General features: G+C 30.8%; 3 non-coding genes across 3 annotated transcripts; all 3 read left to right on the top strand.

Moving 5' to 3' along the window:
- The first annotated feature begins 278 nt into the window (after positions 1-278).
- Positions 279-351, top strand: TRNAR-ACG (transfer RNA arginine (anticodon ACG)). The gene has a single exon. It is a non-coding gene; the product is annotated as a tRNA-Arg (tRNA).
- Positions 352-4,113: 3,762 nt separating this feature from the next.
- TRNAR-ACG (transfer RNA arginine (anticodon ACG)) lies at positions 4,114-4,186 on the top strand. Its single transcript has one exon. It is a non-coding gene; the product is annotated as a tRNA-Arg (tRNA).
- Positions 4,187-6,030: 1,844 nt separating this feature from the next.
- Positions 6,031-6,103, top strand: TRNAR-ACG (transfer RNA arginine (anticodon ACG)). The gene has a single exon. It is a non-coding gene; the product is annotated as a tRNA-Arg (tRNA).
- Positions 6,104-6,494: the final 391 nt, after the last annotated feature.

Genomic DNA, 6,494 nt, shown 5'->3' with positions numbered 1-6,494 from the left:
ACATCCCTAATCTTTTTATAAAACTTTATAGCATGCCTATAGAAAAGTTAAGTTATTTCTCAGCTAAGTTAAGGATTTTACAAAATCTAGGATATGTGAAAGGTATACTTTGTAATGTTCACTCAACATAAATCACTAAAATATGTTGGATTTCATTTTGTAATTCATATGCAAGTTTTTCCAAAACATATATCTAGAAAAAACTTCTAAATTTTGAATGTTATACTTGAGGTTACTTTTACCACACCTTCCACAGGTTCGACAACTTCTATAAAGATGACCGCATGGCCTAATGGATAAGGCGTCTGACTACGGATCAGAAGATTGAGGGTTCGAGTCCCTTCGTGGTCGAGTCTTTCATTTTGTCACAATTTGAAATCTTCAAACTCTGCATGAATTCAATGGATGACAATGTTGTAAAGAATGTACATTTCTAAATGTAATTCCCATAGGAAAATAAATACAACATAAACAATGATGTGCATGATGTACACATAGTTATAGTTTTTTTAGGTTTTTGGTGCATAGTAAAAGGTATCCTTTTGGAAAAGGTAAGTATTTACCTGTTAACTTGTTCAATTTTGGTAATCTGTGTTGGAAAAAAATCTTTGACCAAATTGATACAATAAAGGATATTACATATCTGCATATAAAAATTATATCTCACATGTTTAAAATGAATCATTGAAATCCGAACATCCATAGTCCAATGAGAAATTGCTATAAAGCCTACATCCCTAATATTTTCATAATTCTTAAAAAACCTTTAGGAAAATGTAAGTGTTTACCTGTTAACTTGTTTGATTTTGGAAATCTGTGTTGCAAAGCAGTTCTTTGACCAAATTGATACTGTAATGGTTATTTGCATATCTGCATATAAAAAATACATCTCACATGTTTAGAAGGAATCAGTGAAATCAGAACACCCATAGTTCAATGAGAAATTGCTCTAATGCCTACATCCCTAATCTTTTTATAAAACTTTATAGCATGCCTATAGAAAAGTTAAGTTATTTCTCAGCTAAGTTAAGGATTTTACAAAATCTAGGCTATGTGAAAGGTATACTTTGTAATGTTCACTCAACATAAATCACTAAAATATGTTGGATTTCATTTTGTAATTCATATGAAAGTTTTTCCAAAACATACCTCTAGAAAAAGCTTCTAAATTTTGAATGTTATACTTGAGGTTACTATTACCACAACTTCCACAGGTTTGACAATTTCGACATAGATGACAGCGTGGCATAATGGATGAGGCGTCTGACTTCTGATCAGAAGATTGAGGGCTCGTGTCCCTTCATGGTCAAGTCATTCTTTTTGTCACTATTTGAAATCTTCAAACTCTGCTTGAATTCAATGGATGACAATGTTGTAAAGAATGCACATTTCTAAATGTAATTCCCATAGGAAAATAAATACAACATAAACAATGATGTGCATGATGTACACATAGTTATAGGTTTTTTAGGTTTTTGGTGCATAGTAAAAGGTATCCTTTTGGAAAATGTAAGTACTTACCTCTTAACTTGTTCAATTTTGGTAATCTGTGTTGGAAAAAAATCTTTGACCAAATTGATACAATAAAGGATATTTGCATATCTGCATATAAAAATTATATCTCACATGTTTAAAATGAATCATTGAAATCTGAACATCCATAGTCCAATGAGAAATTGCTATAAAGCCTACATCCCTAATATTTTCATAAAACTTAAAAAACCTTTAGGAAAATGTCAGTGTTTACCTGTTAACTTGTTTGATTTTGGTAATCTGTGTTGCAAAGCAATTCTTTGACCAAATTGATACTATAATGGTTATTTGCATATCTGCATATAAAAAATACATCTCACATGTTTAGAAGGAATCAGTGAAATCAGAACAGCCATAGCTCAATGAGAAATTGCTCTAATGCCTACATCCCTAATCTTTTTATAAAACTTTATAGCATGCCTATAGAAAAGTTAAGTTATTTCTCAGCTAAGTTAAGGATTTTACAAAATCTAGGCTATGTGAAAGGTATACTTTGTAATGTTCACTCAACATAAATCACTAAAATATGTTGGATTTCATTTTGTAATTCATATGCAAGTTTTTCCAAAACATATATCTAGAAAAAACTTCTAAATTTTGAATGTTATACTTGAGGTTACTTTTACCACACCTTCCACAGGTTTGACAACTTCTATAAAGATGACCGCGTGGCCTAATGGATAAGGCGTCTGACTTCAGATCAGAAGATTGAGGGTTCGAGTCCCTTCGTGGTCGAGTCTTTCATTTTGTCACAATTTGAAATCTTCAAAATCTGCATGAATTCAATGGATGACAATGTTGTAAAGAATGTACATTTCTAAATGTAATTCCCATAGGAAAATAAATACAACATAAACAATGATGTGCATGATGTATACATAGTTATAGGTTTTTTAGGTTTTTGGTGCATAGTAAAAGGTATCCTTTTGGAAAATGTAAGTATTTACCTCTTAACTTGTTCAATTTTGGTAATCTGTGTTGGAAAAAAATCTTTGACCAAATTGATACAATAAAGGATATTTGCATATCTGCATATAAAAATTATATCTCACATGTTTAAAATGAATCATTGAAATCCGAACATCCATAGTCCAATGAGAAATTGCTATAAAGCCTACATCCCTAATATTTTCATAAAACTTAAAAAACCTTTAGGAAAATGTCAGTGTTTACCTGTTAACTTGTTTGATATTGGTAATCTGTGTTGCAAAGCAATTCTTTGACCAAATTGATACTATAATGGTTATTTGCATATCTGCATATAAAAAATACATCTCACATGTTTAGAAGGAATCATTGAAATCAGAACACCCATAGTTCAATGAGAAATTGCTCTAATGCCTACATCCCTAATCTTTTTATAAAACTTTATAGCATGCCTATAGAAAAGTTAAGTTATTTCTCAGCTAAGTTAAGGATTTTGCAAAATCTAGGCTATGTGAAAGGTATACTTTGTAATGTTCACTCAACATAAATCACTAAAATATGTTGGATTGCATTTTGTAATTCATATGCAAGTTTTTCCAAAACATATATCTAGAAAAAACTTCTAAATTTTGAATGTTATACTTGAGGTTACTATTACCACACCTTCCACAGGTTCGACAATTTCGACATAGATGACAGCGTGGCATAATGGATGAGGCGTCTGACTTCTGATCAGAAGATTGAGGGTTTGTGTCCCTTCATGGTCAAGTCATTCTTTTTGTCACTATTTGAAATCTTCAAACTCTGCATGAATTCAATGGATGACAATGTTGTAAAGAATGTACATTTCTAAATGTAATTCCCATAGGAAAATAAATACAACATAAACAATTATGTCCATGATGTACACATAGTTATAGGTTTTTTAGGTTTTTGGTGCATAGTAAAAGGTATCCTTTTGGAAAATGTAAGTATTTACCTCTTAACTTGTTCAATTTTGGTAATCTGTGTTGGAAAAAAATCTTTGACCAAATTGATACAATAAAGGATATTTGCATATCTGCATATAAAAATTATATCTCACATGTTTAAAATGAATCATTGAAATCCAAACATCCATAGTCCAATGAGAAATTGCTATAAAGCCTACATCCCTAATATTTTCATAAAACTTAAAAAACCTTTAGGAAAATGTCAGTGTTTACTTGTTAACTTGTTTGATTTTGGTAATCTGTGTTGCAAAGCAATTCTTTGACCAAATTGATACTATAATGGTTATTTGCATATCTGCATATAAAAAATACATCTCACATGTTTAGAAGGAATCAGTGAAATCAGAACAGCCATAGCTCAATGAGAAATTGCTCTAATGCCTACATCCCTAATCTTTTTATAAAACTTTATAGCATGCCTATAGAAAAGTTAAGTTATTTCTCAGCTAAGTTAAGGATTTTACAAAATCTAGGATATGTGAAAGGTATACTTTGTAATGTTCACTCAACATAAATCACTAAAATATGTTGGATTTCATTTTGTAATTCATATGCAAGTTTTTCCAAAACATATATCTAGAAAAAACTTCTAAATTTTGAATGTTATACTTGAGGTTACTTTTACCACACCTTCCACAGGTTCGACAACTTCTATAAAGATGACCGCATGGCCTAATGGATAAGGCGTCTGACTACGGATCAGAAGATTGAGGGTTCGAGTCCCTTCGTGGTCGAGTCTTTCATTTTGTCACAATTTGAAATCTTCAAACTCTGCATGAATTCAATGGATGACAATGTTGTAAAGAATGTACATTTCTAAATGTAATTCCCATAGGAAAATAAATACAACATAAACAATGATGTGCATGATGTACACATAGTTATAGTTTTTTTAGGTTTTTGGTGCATAGTAAAAGGTATCCTTTTGGAAAAGGTAAGTATTTACCTGTTAACTTGTTCAATTTTGGTAATCTGTGTTGGAAAAAAATCTTTGACCAAATTGATACAATAAAGGATATTACATATCTGCATATAAAAATTATATCTCACATGTTTAAAATGAATCATTGAAATCCGAACATCCATAGTCCAATGAGAAATTGCTATAAAGCCTACATCCCTAATATTTTCATAATTCTTAAAAAACCTTTAGGAAAATGTAAGTGTTTACCTGTTAACTTGTTTGATTTTGGAAATCTGTGTTGCAAAGCAGTTCTTTGACCAAATTGATACTGTAATGGTTATTTGCATATCTGCATATAAAAAATACATCTCACATGTTTAGAAGGAATCAGTGAAATCAGAACACCCATAGTTCAATGAGAAATTGCTCTAATGCCTACATCCCTAATCTTTTTATAAAACTTTATAGCATGCCTGTAGAAAAGTTAAGTTATTTCTCAGCTAACTTAAGGATTTTACAAAATCTAGGCTATGTGAAAGGTATACTTTGTAATGTTCACTCAACATAAATCACTAAAATATGTTGGATTTCATTTTGTAATTCATATGCAAGTTTTTCCAAAACATACCTCTAGAAAAAGCTTCTAAATTTTGAATGTTATACTTGAGGTTACTATTACCACACCTTCCACAGGTTTGACAATTTTGACATAGATGACAGCGTGGCATAATGGATGAGGCGTCTGACTTCTGATCAGAAGATTGAGGGTTCGTGTCCCTTCATGGTCAAGTCATTCTTTTTGTCACTATTTGAAATCTTCAAACTCTGCATGAATTCAATGGATGACAATGTTGTAAAGAATGCACATTTCTAAATGTAATTCCCATAGGAAAATAAATACAACATAAACAATGATGTGCATGATGTACACATAGTTATAGGTTTTTTAGGTTTTTGGTGCATAGTAAAAGGTATCCTTTTGGAAAATGTAAGTATTTACCTCTTAACTTGTTCAATTTTGGTAATCTGTGTTGGAAAAAAATCGTTGACCAAATTGATACAATAAAGGATATTTGCATATCTGCATATAAAAATTATATCTCACATGTTTAAAATGAATCATTGAAATCCAAACATCCATAGTCCAATGAGAAATTGCTATAAAGCCTACATCCCTAATATTTTCATAAAACTTAAAAAACCTTTAGGAAAATGTCAGTGTTTACTTGTTAACTTGTTTGATTTTGGTAATCTGTGTTGCAAAGCAATTCTTTGACCAAATTGATACTATAATGGTTATTTGCATATCTGCATATAAAAAATACATCTCACATGTTTAGAAGGAATCAGTGAAATCAGAACAGCCATAGCTCAATGAGAAATTGCTCTAATGCCTACATCCCTAATCTTTTTATAAAACTTTATAGCATGCCTATAGAAAAGTTAAGTTATTTCTCAGCTAAGTTAAGGATTTTACAAAATCTAGGATATGTGAAAGGTATACTTTGTAATGTTCACTCAACATAAATCACTAAAATATGTTGGATTTCATTTTGTAATTCATATGCAAGTTTTTCCAAAACATATATCTAGAAAAAACTTCTAAATTTTGAATGTTATACTTGAGGTTACTTTTACCACACCTTCCACAGGTTCGACAACTTCTATAAAGATGACCGCATGGCCTAATGGATAAGGCGTCTGACTACGGATCAGAAGATTGAGGGTTCGAGTCCCTTCGTGGTCGAGTCTTTCATTTTGTCACAATTTGAAATCTTCAAACTCTGCATGAATTCAATGGATGACAATGTTGTAAAGAATGTACATTTCTAAATGTAATTCCCATAGGAAAATAAATACAACATAAACAATGATGTGCATGATGTACACATAGTTATAGTTTTTTTAGGTTTTTGGTGCATAGTAAAAGGTATCCTTTTGGAAAAGGTAAGTATTTACCTGTTAACTTGTTCAATTTTGGTAATCTGTGTTGGAAAAAAATCTTTGACCAAATTGATACAATAAAGGATATTACATATCTGCATATAAAAATTATATCTCACATGTTTAAAATGAATCATTGAAATCCGAACATCCATAGTCCAATGAGAAATTGCTATAAAGCCTACATCCCTATT

This window comes from Taudactylus pleione, unplaced genomic scaffold (assembly GCF_031769625.1).
Source record: "Taudactylus pleione unplaced genomic scaffold, aTauple2 ptg000914l, whole genome shotgun sequence".
Classification (NCBI taxonomy): Eukaryota; Metazoa; Chordata; class Amphibia; order Anura; family Myobatrachidae; genus Taudactylus; species Taudactylus pleione.
Note: the sequence above shows the minus strand (reverse complement) of the source record. Positions and strands in the feature narration are given on the sequence as shown.